This window comes from Gallus gallus, chromosome Z (assembly GCF_016699485.2).
Source record: "Gallus gallus isolate bGalGal1 chromosome Z, bGalGal1.mat.broiler.GRCg7b, whole genome shotgun sequence".
NCBI classification, from domain to species: Eukaryota; Metazoa; Chordata; class Aves; order Galliformes; family Phasianidae; genus Gallus; species Gallus gallus.
In genome coordinates, this window is record NC_052572.1 from 75,132,529 (window position 1) to 75,147,946 (window position 15,418).

Sequence of the window (15,418 nt, forward strand, 5' to 3'; positions counted from 1 at the left end):
GCAGAGCGTTTTCCTCATCTGCAGCACGCAAATGCTACAAAAGCAGAAACCACGCGGGAAGCTGTGGGTTTGTGAGTCTGCATGGACATGCACTGAGTGTGTTGATGGTGCTCTGCCATCCTTTATTTCCTTCTCCTTACTTGTCCATATGCTTCTCAGGATTGGAAAGCTGCATGTCCCATAATTCCCCAGAACCCAACTTAGGTGACTGGTTACCTGAACAGGTAAGGACCGTGTAAATATACGAATCTTTCCCATTGCACAGCACGGCAGTGCTGCCAGACTTTGTTATGGCTCTTTAGGGCACCTTGCAGGCTGTGTGACATTTTCCTCTCACCTTTCCCTTTCTTTCCCTGAGGTTTTGCCTTGCTCTGCCCTTTTATTCCTTCTACCTTCCTCTGTGTTGCTCAGGTGTTGCCATTCTTCAAGAGCGTTATCCAGTTGTGTTGCACTGCACCTCTTCATGCCTTGGATCTCTCTCTGGAGCACAAGAGCAGATTGAGGGGGGGAGCTGTCGAGCAGATTGAGGTGGAAGTCAAAGACTCAAATCCAGTGTTGCGAAGCCACTGCAGATGCCAAATCCCTGCACGGGAGACCTGGCCGTGTGCAGGAGTTACTGCCGGATGAGAAGCTGCTATTGGTCTTCAAGCAGGTAGGAGTTTGTTATCCACGCATAATACTGTATGTATTTGTTGTTGTTTTAATATCAGTGCCAGTATGCAGTCTGATCTGTGGTGTTTGAACAGTGTGGTGTAAGGATTGTCAGCTGAGAACAGCAGCAGAACATGGGGCTGTTGCAGGGGGAAGGCGTGGGGAAGGAAGCGGGGAAAGGAAAGGGAAAGCCTGGAAAAGGAATGGGGAAGGCACGGGGTGAAGGAAGGGGGAAAGAGACAGGGGAATGAAGGGGAAAGGACAGAATACCTGTAGGGCAGCCTAAAAAGCAGTAACAAGCTCTGGGAGGACCATGGAGTGCCAGATTCTGTACTGGGTGTTTATTTGTGTGTGTATGTTGTCACTGTTTGTGCCTGGCTGCACTACTCCAGCCCAGGGCCCGCTGCCTGCAGCTGCATCTTTGCTTCCTTCCCTCCTGCCCGGAGCCCCACGGGTGCTCCCACAACTCCCTTCCCACCCCCAAAATGCCAGAGAAGACACCTGGCAGTGGGATGGAGGAATCCCAGCAGCCCGTTTTCCTTCTGCCTGCAGCTCTCTCCTCCTCTGCCACACAGGGCTCCAGACTGTCCAATGGGAAAGACGTGGGGGAAAGGGAGTGCTGGCAGGAGCGACTGCTGCGGCTGACTGGGGAGGGTCTGCATCCCACGTGCCCTCCTGTGCTCTCTCTCCAGCTGCAGGAGGGCCAGAGAAGGGCAGATGAAAGCTGCAGCTGAGCCTGATGGACCTGCACAGCTCTCGGGCTGTCTTCCAGAGGTAGCTGTGATTTACATTAGGTAGCTGTGAAATACATGAAAGCACGAAGAAGACAGAGGCTGAGTGAACACCAATATGGCGCTCTGCTTTCTGCCAACGTGCTTTAATTTTGTTGTCGTTAAATGTACTGGGCAGTTACATTTTGGCATGTGAATATTTCAGAACAGTGCAACAGATGCTGGCAAAAAGTAACTTTTTTATCTTTTGTTTTTTATTATTATTATTTTCCTTTTGTAAAGCTCTTAGCACGCCCTCGATCCCGTCGAGGTTCTTTCCGCGGTCTCTGCCGCCACCTCGTGGCCAATGCGCGGAACTGCCGCTGTCCGCTGCTCAGTCCTGCAGGCGGCACAACGCGTGCGCGTAGGAATGCGGAAGTGGCTTCGTAACCGCTCTGTGCAGCTCATCCGCCGCTCTCTATTGTGATTAGTCCTCCAGGTCACAGCGAGCATGCGCCCGACGACTCCAAACCAGCAACTGTTGCTCCGAAGCGCTACGCGTGCGGGCGAGCTGCCGGTTCTCGGACCGCCGGCTCAGCGATCTCCTCCTTCTAAACCAGGCTGCCCCTCATCTATTTTCACTAGATGTTTGATGCCCGAGCCCATCCCGGGAGCGGACCGGTTCGGCTCACAGCTGCCCCCGAGCGCCCGGCGCCATCCAAATTGCTCTCCGCCGCGGCGGACCAGCAGACGTCCCCTTCCCCCCCCAGCCCCGCGCCGTCCCCCGGCCGTTTCAAAGCGCACTCAGCAGCAGCGGAACCCGAGCGGCTCGGAGATCGGCGGTCGCGGTACGGGCGTGAAGCGGCCCCGGCACCGCAGCATCCCAGGACCCGCCGGGCTCGGCACCGCGCTGCGCATGCAGCACCGCGCACACAGCGTTTTGCATGCGCGTTTTTGGGTACGCGGTGTCTTCGGCTCCTCGTTACGGAGGAGCCTTGCTTTTGGATGCTCTTGGATGCCTCGGCTGGTCCCCGCCAGCTCTCTCCTCTCTCCCGCCGTGTCCATTTGTGGCTCCCAGCTACGAGCTGGCCCTGCAGAGCATCTGCAGCCCTGTCAGCATCAGCATCCAGCAGCGGCAGGAGGAGCTCCCCGTGAGCAGCATCTGCCCGTCCCTCCCCCGGGCTCTCATTGGTCAGCGGCAGCTCTGTCAGGTGGAGGTAGATTTGTGACTAGCCATTGCTTCCTCGTAGTCCAAATAGCTGCTGGTAACCAGGTACACTGTGCATCAGTTTCCAGCTGCTGAAACTGAGTCTTAATAATGAAATAATGAGTCTTCCTTTTTTTCTCTTACAGCAGAAAGACCTCAGCTGGAGCCTGGGACTGCAACACGGAGGGTGCTCAAGAAACAAAGGAAGGGAGTTATTCTTCACCGAGTGAGGGCTACAACAGCACAGACTCTGAGAATGAATCCAACGCATCCCAGAGGAGGAAGGAGTTATCACCAGGCCAGGTTCCTGGGCGTTTTTAAGCATGTTGTTTGTGCTGAGCCAGGGCTGTCTTGAAAGAATAGTGATGGTTGCTTGGTATTTTTGGTTGCAGGTGTTTGTCATAATTCTGTATTAATTTCAGGAGGTAGATTAGAAATTATAACCACTGATAGTGGAAGGAATGCAGAAGCAGCAAACAAAATTGTTTAGTGATTCATAATTCACTTTGAGGTTGACATTAGCCTTATCTACTGTTTTGTTAGTTAAGTTTGGATTCCTTTGTAAACTCAATTGGTGTAGCAGTCTTGATCTTTGAATGAGCTGGAAAAACGGCAGGATGTTGATTTATTTGATAGGAAAAGGTCTGTTTTCAGGCTAAGAGCTATTTTTTAAGGATCTCTTTCCATTCATTGATATTCATATATTTATAAGCTTAACTTGGTAAGCTTATAAGACAAACATTGTGTTTTCAGTTCAGAATTGCGCAGTGTTCCTGAATTGTGGTGGTTATTGACACTCGTAGTGATAGAGTGCTGCTTTCAGTCTTTGGCTCAGATGTTGTTTCCCTTGCGTGCAGGCTGTGTCCCCAGTGCAGGCTGTATTGCGGCTGCTCGGAGGAGACGTCACCTCGCCAGGACCCGAGCTGATTATCTTCCCTTGGATGCTTCAAATGATCGTCAGCATTCTCGGAGAAGAGAAGGCGGTGATTCAGAGGATGAGGACGAGCCTGGTAGGAATCATCTCTATTTTGTTCCTAAAAAGAGAACTCTTAGGCGTAGGATGGCTGAACGCGTGGATGAGTTGGTGCCTTTTCTCCCAGAGAGAGGCTGTGTCTTTTACTGATGGATGTCCGTAAGAATGTGAGACTTGCCCAGTGAAGAGTGCAGTACAAAGTTTTGCCCTTGATCTTGACAGAAGACCATAATGCTTGGTGGTCCTTGAGGCTTATGTGGGCTGTTCCTGCTCTCCACACACTGACATTACGACTGTTATGGGAAAGGGGTAAAAACAAACAAAAAACAGCCAACCAGAGCCAGCCAGCCCTTTGGAAGTAAGCAGACTTACTGCATGCCAAGCGTATGTGGCTTTTCGGTTGCTCCTTAACTCATCTTGCTGTTTGCAGTTTCACTTACAAAGCACTGGTTTGCCAGGCTTGTAGGCCAATTGCTTTATTATTTGGATAATGGTTGTAAGTAATACGCAGGTATGGTCCGACTCTATTGTTGGAGTAAATGGTATAGAGAAACTTCTGTGTCTGTAGTAGATTGTGCATTGTAGAACACCTAAGGATCTTCCGTGTGTGATGTCCCCAGGTTGTAGTCTGTTTTTGAAGTCTCACGTGATATACGGGTTTGCTTTGAGACATTTATCTTTGTTCTTCTGGTACTGCAGTCATCTGAGGAATGGTTGGGTAAACGAAGATGGATTCTGCAAACTCCGGTTGCCATTCCTACATCTTCTGATTTGGACGTGGTCCTTGTGTACAGGCTTTTCGTCTGCTGTCATCTGTTTCTATCACTTGTAATGGCTGTGGGAAGCGGTACTGTTTTTGAAGGAGGAGGTTGGGTAAGGAGTAGGGAAATAAGCAAAGGGCGTAATGAGGTGTGCTAACGATTGATGTAAGTTGTAGTGCCTGTGAGTGATGGATCAAGTGAAGATGAGGCAGAAACAAAGTGGGAAGAACAGCAAATTAAGAAAGTTGTTGCACTCCCTCAAGTGATATGTGCTTTCCTAACTGTTGAAATCTGCCTTTTGCTCATAGGCAAGAGAGAGATTATTTTTTTCTTTTTCCCGGTAAATAAGTGGCAGGAATGTTTTCTCTGATGTTGTGTTGTTTTTGGCTTGAGTCTTCTGCTCTATATCAGACTAGGAAAACCTGAGTTACCAATTCTTCATGTCAGAAGGGAAAGGTGCAGAAGTTGCTGCCTGCTGCATGGCAGTGGTTCAAGGATTGGGAAGATTGCTGCTGAATTTTACATCCAGTATAACTGGTGTTCTTAGGTCCTCATACTCCATTTGTGTCTGGAGACCCCTCTGTTTTTGCTGTGCAGAAGATTGCAGAAGTTTTTAGCAGCAGACCTCGGTCATGGACTCGACTACTCCAAGTCACTGTGTTCGGGCTAGATTTTGCCCTACAGACTCCTGCTGTTTTAGAACGCAGGATGTCATTTAATTTCTGTGTTGATGTGGTTGGAGTCTTTAAGTTATAATTGCAGTCAAGCCAAGTTGTCAGAAAGAAACTTCTATCTTCATCTCCATTGTTTGGCTGTAGCTTTTCATATTTAAAACTGTACTACTTGTGAGGTTTCAGCTGTCGGCATTGAACCGTTATATATTGCGGGAAGCCATTGATGTCTTCAAACTGAGAGGAGGGCTGCTTTACCCTAAATTACAGATTGCTTTGTACTGATGGATGTGAATGGTGTATGCATTTTGCACTGTAAGTACACAGCTTTTTGTATATACGCTTTCCCTTTTGTGGTGTACAGAAATTGCCCAATCTGATCATTCCAATGTACATCTTTTTGTCATATGCTTTATATGTTCACATGGTATGTTTTGTTGACCTCTAAAGCTGCAGAGGCAAAACTTACATCAATTGTGTACAAACTTATATTTAATGTGCATAAACTATGTGTTGAAAGTGTTGCAGTTCTCTTAGGAAACTTACAGCGATGCTTCCCTGTGTAAATCTCAACCAGCTAAACCCACATTTGGTCCCTGTGTTTCCTTACCAGCTGTGAACTTGGAAACTATGAAAAAGCAACTGGCTGAAAGGTAATTACTGCTTTTAGTGTTAATTGCTGAGGTGTTCATTCTGTCACAGGTGATGACAGCTTTGGAGTCTTATTCCTTCTTGCGAATATTGAAGGGTTTTGGGATTAGTTGTGTATTGTGCTTATTGTAATGTTTAGCACAGCATTACAGATTTTAACTTTACCTGGCAATGCTTTGTTGCAGGGAAGCGTTTGGACTTCTCAAGCATTTTATCGCTTGTAAGAATCTGCTGCTTTATTCTACGTGCTGCTGGTTCTGAAAGGAGCGTAGGCACAGTGTTATGTTTGCCAAGGAAGGAGAACTTCACTCAGGGCAGGTGGGGCTGTCAGTCCTTTTGTCGTGGCTCTTCAGCCTGTTCAGACAAGGCAGTGGGCAGCTGAGATGTCCTGGGTGGAGATGGGAACTTGCAAGGGAGTGTGTGAGAAGGACAGGTGGGGTCAGGCATCTGCCGCTACCGAGATAGCCATCCCCATCACCTCTCAGTGCTCACGCAGCCAGAAGCAGCTGTACTGATAAGTTCAGACATCGTGCAGCTGAAACACAAACATCTGCCGTTCACTTGTGTGAACCTCTGTGTATGTATACTCTTTTGTACAGACTGCTGCTGGCCTGCTTGTGTTCAAAGAATTTCCGCTGAAGTGGACTAAATATTTCTGTGGAATTGTATGCTTTTTTTTTTTTTTGGCCTTGATCACCTGAAAGAAATGGATGAAGTGATGTGGGGAGTTCAAGTACAATCAAATGTGAAAGACTATGAAGAGTGGGAGACCTATTTGGAAAGTAACAAGAAGGGGAGGGAGAACATGTATGGTAGTAATAGCTTGGTGATGTTAAGCCTTACAGATGTATTTAATGTGTTAAATGCTGAAATACCTTTTAAAGGCTGTTTTTATCTTTTTTTTTAGTTTCTGGTCCAATGGAGAACATCTTAATTGAATTGTTCTCATTGAAATCTGCTCCCCCCTTCAGGGAAGGAAGTTAAATTAAAGTCTGCTTCTGGGTTCTGTTAAAGTCTTTCTCAAACTGAGCAATCGTATGAGATACCGAAGGAGATTTCGTTGTTTTTTTTTTTAAGAAAATTAAAAAGCAGAATTGTAAGAAATGTAAACTTTTCAGGGGTATTTCATTTAATAACTAATGAGAGCTGTAAGCATAAGTTTTTGGGTTATAAGGTTAGTAAGGAGACGATTCAGATCGTTTGTGTTGGGCAATGAGCACAAGGGAAGTGCTGATATGCTCCTGTGCCTGCAGCTTAAATTAAGTTGGTATAAATTATATATATATATATATATATTATAATATTGGTATAATTAAATTAACCTGTACTTGAGTGTTTAAGAGAGCTTTTAACTGTTGTGTTGCTGGTTGTATTTGATGGAAATGCTGTGTTTTCTTATGCTGCAGTATGTCAGTAGGGGCAGCTGGTTTTGTGTCTTGTGTGCACTGAAGCCAGCTGACGCTGATACAGATGAACAGCCCAAGCAGAAAATGCTTCTGGCTTCTACTTCTCTGTTGAACTGAAGAATCAGTAGGGGTAATTTGGGACATACATACAAGGGGACACAAATAACAGGAGACGGTAGGGAGCTGACTGTTGAAATCTAAATGCAATAATGTGTAAAGTTTGGAAGCTGGAACTTAACATGCAGGCTCAGTTTGCCTTTTCCATTGTTGGGAACAGAGTGTGGTAGGCACTGTCCGTTTCCATCCAGGACTGGGAAGCGGTGAGCTGGTATTCCATCACTTGTTACAAGGTGTAAAGCAAACGAAGGTGATGTGGAGCCTTTGTTTGGGACGCAGGCACTGTAGAACAGGAGGACAAGGAAGGATTGACTGATAACTGGCAACAGCTTGAGAAGAGTGAGCTCGGGGATGTAGCCCTTTCTGGTTCTAACTGGTGTGCAGGTGGGGTGGGTGCAAAGCATGCAGACTCTGAGTGTGTGTGCACTCTGGGAAGCACAGCTGGAAGCGTCACCAAGAAGGGGAGAGAGATCTGGGGTCCCTCCCTGTGCTCACTCAGGTGCTCACCTCCCGGTTCAGGCTGTGACCTGGCAATCCCCCTGCATGAGGGAGCAGCCACAGCTGTCCTACAGTTCACTGATAATATTGACTGTGCTTTAGGCTGGAGACTGTGAATTTTTCATCAGGAGGTTTTATTTACTTTGGTTAGTTTCCAAATGAAGAGCAGAAGCAGAATCAGTGTTCTGCATTCACCTCTTTGTCTTGTTCCTGGATGCAGTCACAGTTTCTATGCAAGTTGTTGCATAAGCTACACAGAACTGAGATGATGGACTGTTGAGAGCGCAGTAGTTTTTACAGACTACCTCTGGCAGGGATAGTATGGAGTACCATGTTAGATGTTTGGTGTTTCAGGTGGGGGGAGTTCCTAGTATGAATGTGGTGAAGTGAAGGTCGCTAGAGATGCTTTTAATGTCCTTTGGCAGCTCACAAAGTACCTTACTGTTACAGTCTGTGTCTCTAGGGTTGCATACTTACTTCTGCTTCCTCACTGTGTTTCCTTAGGCTATTGCTCTCACCGGGTGTTCTTAGTATATCACTGAGCTTTCTTTTACGTATGTACGTGGTGAATAACTCACCTGAGTTCATTACAGAATGCAGGACTTGCAGGCGGCAGCTGAGAGAGCGTTCACAAACAGCTGGTCACCACGAAGGCATGCCGAGTGATGAAGAACTGGCTCTGACAGAGGTGACTGAATTCCAGAAGAGCAAAGGTTGGTCAGGATATGAGAGCAAAATTCCTCCCGTATTGAGAAGGATTTTCAAGGGAGAGTGAAGAAATACTCCTTTTGAATGGTGTATCGTTTATTTTCTACAGCATAGAATTGATGCATTTAAACAATTCTGACCAATGCCTTAGGAAGAATAGGTAAGACTGTAGGCTTCTTTAGTTTAATCAGTTTTTTGTCCAAAGTTGGAATGTATTTCAAATTGAGATTTGAACTGCCTTAGTGAGCAGGTCACGAGGAGCTGGGAGAGGCACGATGCGTATTTGCTGAATAACAGAAGAAGGATTTTCCTGTCTGAGCTTTTAAGAGACATACAAAATATGAAATGTAATGGGTATTTCAATCTGTGCAGTTGTTCAAAACCGCAGAAGTCTTTTTGTGGTCTTCTGTATCTTTTTTTTTTCCTGAAAAAGGCTTTGCCAGAGTGCAGGACGGGGGCATGCTGCTTGCAGGGAAGACTTCTGTACAGGAGCTTTGCCATGGGTTATAGAGGCATTCCAGAGCTTGAGATAAGTGTTGATAACTAGAAGGAGGACATCTTTTCCTCTTGCCAGGTTGCTTGCATATGAATCACTTGCATCTTTATTAATGTGGAGTTGTTTGCTGACATATTGACAGCCCTACCCTCTGAAATCTAGCTTTACATTCAGTTTTAGCTTGCTGCGTTGGTCCATTCCGTGATTAGAATCCATGTAGAACTGTTAAATGAGAATCTTTTGGTATCATTGGATATATTTCTGCATGGAGCTTTTTCTCTCAATCCTGACAGCTGAACAACGAATGGGAATGATCTTTCAGCAGAATTCTACAGACCTGAAAGAGATGCCCTGGTTCAGAGCTGTAGAAGGATTCAGCGATGCCAAAAAGCCGTCTGAATCAAAAAGAGATGATGATCCTGATGAAGAAGTTTTGCTTACAGTGATTGAAAAACCTATCCTGCCAAAAATTACAGGTATATTGAGGTTGTCTTGAGGACGTTCACTGCAGCTAGGTAATGAAACCTTAAATAAGTGGTGATGTAAAATGATGTTGATAGTTACAATTACTTGTTAAGGTTACTGCAAAGGAAAGGTTTAGCTTTTTGAATGTTTGCTTCCTTGAAACTAGAGCAGATAGCCACTTGGATATCATGAATGAAATAATTCCTATTTTTCAGCATTTGCCAAGAATGTGTGGGATCCTTTATCGACTTCACAGACTGAGAACCTTACACAGCTTTGTGATAACGTGTTTGAAAAACAAGTCCTGTCCAGAAGGGAATGCAGTCAGGCAAAACAGGTAAAGGCTGCTGTGGTAATGGGGAAGGAAGTTCTTGATGCAGTGTATGCACTTCACTGTAAATATTCACTGTAACATACACTTAGCCCAGTTCTGGTTTTATTCTCATGTAAATCTGGGAGTTTATCCAGCATAAAGTAGGTGAAACTAAGTTGATGTTTAGGCCCTTAGCATGAAAAGAAATAATAACAAACGTTTATGCAGTCGCCACACTTGACTTCAGGAAGAAGCTTTAGATAAGGTTCTGTTTGTATAGTAGCTGTGGTGTTTTGTTGTTTGTTTTTTTTTAATAGAACTTCATAGCTGGTAAATACATTAATCTCGTTATCCAAGAGGATTTTATCAAAACAAAAAAAGAAAGATGGTTAAAGCTGAGATTTGCTCACAGGTCTGTAATGCAGTCGTGATCTTAGTGTCTATTATATACAGTGGCACCTGCATTCAGCTGAATTAGCGTTTTGCTTTTCCACATGATCAAAATAACTGCCAAAAATTGTTGTAAGTGGAAGGTGAGATCCTTTTCTTGTGAGGATGTGTTAATATTTTTCTATTTTTCTGTACCTTTTCCCTAGCAGCGTGGGTGAAATATATTGTAGACATCCATGAGCAAACGGAACAAATGTGCCTTCTACTGTTTCATTATAGGAATAGTTACCAAAGCAATGTTTATGAACTCATTCTGACAAGAGTAACTACGCAGTCAACTTACTGCCTTTTTGCTCTTGTAACTAAAAGCTTTCATAAATGGAAAGTTCTTAGTTTATGAGGCACAGCCCAGAGTCTGGTTTTGTGATCTTCACTTGGAGTATCTGAGGGCTGTGTTATTTGTGGTGGTCTGTTCCCCCTTCTACTCCTGACTCCTCCTTTCTTTCCTGAAATAGTTGATATTGCTGATGCTTATTGCTGGACACTCTTAGAGAGGGGATAACTGGTAAGAGTCTGGTAGATGTGGGGTTAAGACACAGCTGGGAGAAGAGTGTTGCTAAGCCTGATGCAGCATGTTTGTCTGGTTACAAGCAGTGCTGTTCTGCTGAGAATCCATTAAACACATACTCGAGTGTTTCCAACTGCTAATTCCATTGGGTATTGCAAGGAGTTTCAGTTTACAGCTGTTTCCTTAGACCTTTATTCTGGTTGTCACTGCTGAAAGAATCCCATAGTTGTAATTCATTGGTGTTTAAGAGCTGAATTGTCTGTTTGTCTTACTTTCAGGTCAAACAAAATCCTTATTTCCTCTTCCTCTTTTTCTGACCAGCACTGTGGAAGACAAATCATCGCCATGTTCAAAATTCCAAGGCAGACGGTTTTGGTCAGCTGTTGAGGTAAAGAAAAAGCACCGATCTTCTGTGAAAGTCATTTTATTTAAAAGGAGATTGTAGTCTTTGAGGAAATGTATCTTCAGTCAAATCTGATTCCTGAGAGTTTAATGTATTTTAATAGGAAGGTTAGCTGTTTTCATCACTGAGCTATTTATGCTTACCCACCTCTGATACGTAGTCAAGAGACTTTAATTTCATCATCTGTTCCTGCTAACCTTCCATGAGATCAGTCATTGGCACTCTGTGGATAGGTCTGTTTCCTCGGTATGTGCATACAGTGCCCATGTTGCTCTTGTAGAATAGAATCCCTGCATGTGCGTATAAGCGTATTAATATAGCTTTATTCAGTCTAAAGTGCTGAGTTAGGAATGTCTGAATGCCTGTGATTCAATTTCCTCTTAGATCCATTTCCTCTATGAATGTGTTTGGATTCGTACTACAGATGAGGTTTAGATGCAGGAAAACACATTAACGTCCCAGTTCCCCTGCTGTGTGTGCTAACAAGGCCGTGGTGACAGCCCTGCAGAGGCTTCCTGCTGCCATGTTGCACATTCCTGTAGAAACATTCCAGGGAATTTGGGAATGTTGAGGACTTGCCATATTCACTCCTGGGGCAAGCTGTTGTGTAAGGCTTTGTCATGGACAGATGCAGAGAAGACAAGAGGGAGCTTAGTACTGATACCTGGCAGACACGAAACAGACATAAGATTCTGGTATCACCTTCTGAGATTGTGTATTGCCTGACTTAAATGTCCTGTCAAATACCTGCAAGTTTCTAAAAGCGAGACCGGTGGTCTTTCCCTGCAAATTGAAGGTTTCTCCTTTCAGTTTGTTTTCCATCCTCACTGTCAGGGTTCTCTTTAGAAGTGGTGATGTGCAGAACAGTTGAAAATGTGTTTGTGTTGGGTGTCTTCTGACAGTTTGCCACTCTTTTTTTTCCTGGAGTGAAGTCATGAATCCGTTTACCCCAGAGTAAGTAGTACTGCGGGTCATGCATTAAACTCTTTGGATCTGTTCAGCAGCTTTAGTATGACTTATCTGTGTTTGAGACTGCCGTTGTGCTGCCCCTATTGATGCTGTCTTTCAAAGCAGGTGATCATCTGCAGGCTGCCTATTGGGAATGTCCTCTAAACCATGCCCAGAAATTGTATGGGAGAGTACTCACAAAGGGCTGGGCGAGAAGAGGACAGGAACTATTTTAATGAAGAAGTACAGTTGATGAGGTTTTGATGTTTGTGCCATCCTACAGTCTAACTTTCCTAGCAGCTCATGGAGTCAAAAGGAAGTGTCCTGCCAAACACTCCAGAGAAGTATGCAGTAGTCGTGGGCTTTGCGACTGCTTTCTGACTGGTGACTGCTAAGATCACGTCCTGTGTCTGTGTGGGTGAACTACCTTGAGGTTAACAGTTACCTTGACATTAACCATTCTGTGTTGAGGGGGAACCCAGCAATGTTTTTATGCTGGGCTTAAGTCTTTCTAAATAGTCATTTCTACAGTGATAACAGGTAACTGAAGACAACTCTTGCTAACGAATAATACTGAGGTCAAGTACAAAAGAATCTTTTTGCTGCTATGGATCAAGGCTATCAACCTTACCTGTGTTGTGAGGCTGGTGGCGTTTAATCTTATGTAGTGTATGTTAGCAAATTGTTAATGAATTGGAAGGGTGTCATGCTCTTTCTTTCCTTGGGAGGTGATGTGTGTATGTATGAACGTACAGCTCATAGGCACATGTAGAATTAATCTACTTCAAAATACTATTTATGATCTGTAGTTTTTTAGTGACTAATTGGCAGTAAGCTTGGAGAGAATAAATCCTGTTTTTTGAGTACTGAGATTGGATGGACATGGTATCTTTTGAGTTTAAAAAGGAGGTTCTAACGCACCCTCAGCCATCAAATGTGCATGTTCTTTTTCTTCATTACTGCGGCTGCTCTCCAAGGTTCTCCTTTGGGATGGGACTGTATAGGAAGATACAGTCCGTGGTGTGGGACTGAGCAAGCTGCTGAATCGTTACCTTCTTCTGAAACTCTTCAACACACCACCAGGGCCAGAAAACATAGAGAGGTGTGAAGAGGTGAAAGGTCTTATTTCCACAGAGACAGATGTAGTCTGAAGTGTAATTATTTAACATTTGAAGTTGTTTTTTTGTTTGTTTCTTTGTTTTTTGATGACCTTGGTGTATAAAAGAATTTCAAAGCAAGCATTGGTTCCTAGGCTTTTAGGAATAACTGCTTAAAATGATGGTTTTGTTTTTTGAAGAGTAAACACTGCCAATAATAACTGAACTAGCCAAAAGGACAAGTCTGCCAGAAGTGGTGTGACTTAGTGTTACTGAAAGCCTTTTTTTTTTCTTTCTATTTTTTCTTTCAGAATACTCTCTGGGTGAACAGGTGGTTGCATGCTTCCCAGAAAGATGTTTCCAAAATCTTGGAAGTGGGTCAGCTCTCCCTGAGTTAGTGAACTTCTGCCAGCATTTGGTTCAGTGAGCACGTATGCTTCACAGGAATAACCACAGGTAACAAACAACATGTTCTTTGGGATGCAGCACTTGCTCATATTCTTTATGTTAGTATTTCTTTTAGGGACGTGGTTCAATGGACATGGTGGTGATGGGTTGACATTTGGACTAGATGATCTTTGTGGTTTTTCCAACCTTAATGATTCTATGATTCTTAAATTCCTCAAGCCTCATGCATTTAACACTTTCAGTGATGTACTTCCAACATCTACGTACAACTAAAGATGCAATCCATAATGTAAAATGGATTGCTTTTGCAGTACTAGTTCAGGCTAGTTTGAGGCTCTACACGTTGGGTGCAGTTAATGGTCAGTGTAGCGCAAGGCACGTTTTAGCTTTATTGATTTTGAAGTCAGGTGTGAATGTGTTGCTATGTCAACTTGTTTTTGTAATAGTGATGAAACTGAAGAAGTTGTTCTCCTGTTGGTGAAAGTCAAGGCTCTGCGTATTGCTGAAGAGCTCACTGAAGAGTGCAAACGGGAACATCTTAAATCTGTGATCAGGAAATAAGGATTTCTTTGAAGCAGCGGTTCTTTTACTGAAACAAGCCTGATGCTCACTCTAAAAAATGTGGTAACGTTTAATGAGTGGACTGCCTACGGTTGTTTTACTGTGAAATTTTTTTTTTTTTTTTTTCCAAATGTCTTCTGATGCCATCTACTCCTAGATAGAATCACAACCGTCAGTGTGAAGTGCAGGTGTTCTGAAATATATGACGAAGCCTCACTGCTTTGTTCTTTTGGGAAGGATGACTGCAGTAAGTGCCTGTAACGTTACCACTGCTGGTGAGCAGACAACTTCATGAGCTGTTTTCAGTACCACACCAAATCACTCTGACTCGGGAGTCACTGAACTCTAACTTATCGTCCACTTAATGAGATAACTCATTAAGTAAGATAAAAGCAAAACCATTTTTTTGAAAAGTAAAGATGTTTTTGTGTTAATGAGACTTTTAACGCTTTCAAGTCTTGAACACGACAGGAATGTTATGTGAAGTATGGAAAAAAACTGTGGCACTGCTGGCGCTTCATTATCTGCAGGATTTAGGAGTTCTGTTGTAAGTAATTGTGCACTTCTACTTCCCTGAGTGCAAAGAAAATACAACTGATAAGTAATCAGCTGAAGCATGTGATCTCCGTGCTTGCTTTTGTCTCCTCTGCTTCCTTATTCATGTTGAAAGTTGCTCCCAAAGAAATTAGTCTTGTGCTGCTATGAAATTGGAATAGGTTCTATCACGCTTTACCTCTGTAGAGGCTTCTTCCAGTGGCTGCAGACGTCACTTGTCATGACTGGTAAGCAGGGGAAGGCGATTTTTACTGGAGCTCAGAAGCCCCATCCCAGTTGAGTATCTTTGAGAACCTACTGTGCCACTTTGTGGTGAACCTTGCACCCATTCACACAATCTGACTGGAGTAACAGCTAATCTGGCTTCATTCTTTCAAGCTGGTTTCAAAACGTTGGTATTACTGCTTTGTTGTCAGGTTACTATTGGTGCTTTATCAGATGTCATTTCAAAAGTGCCTTTACAGGACAGCTAAGCAGCACTTACACTCAGATTGTCCAGCTGGGCTTCTGTACATCTGCTTCCCTGCCATAGCCCCCTTCTGAACCTACTGAGTGAAGCATTTTCACAATTGGCCCCTGTCTACTTGGCAAAGGCAGAAGAAACAGTTATTTGGAAGTGACAACACAATAACTGCAAACCCCTTCTATTAGCTGTGATTTAGAAGGGAAGGCAGAAGCAGGGCTGAACACACTGTAACGCTGTTTTCAGGAAGAGACAGTTTAACATTCAGACAAGAACTGCTGAAATTTCACTGTCTTTTATTTGCATACGAAACTTGAAAACTGACAATTCTTACATTGAACTCAAAGCTGTTGTTCAGCTCTTCACTCGCTTCCCTCCGTATTTATTCCTCTATTTTT

The 15,418-nt window shown here is 44.0% G+C and overlaps 1 long non-coding RNA gene across 1 annotated transcript; it reads left to right on the forward strand.

The window, feature by feature from the left end:
- The first annotated feature begins 2,651 nt into the window (after positions 1-2,651).
- Positions 2,652-6,052, forward strand: LOC107052440. The gene is made up of 3 exons (XR_001464934.3): positions 2,652-2,871; positions 3,426-5,626; positions 5,810-6,052. It is a non-coding gene; the product is annotated as an uncharacterized LOC107052440 (long non-coding RNA).
- Positions 6,053-15,418: the final 9,366 nt, after the last annotated feature.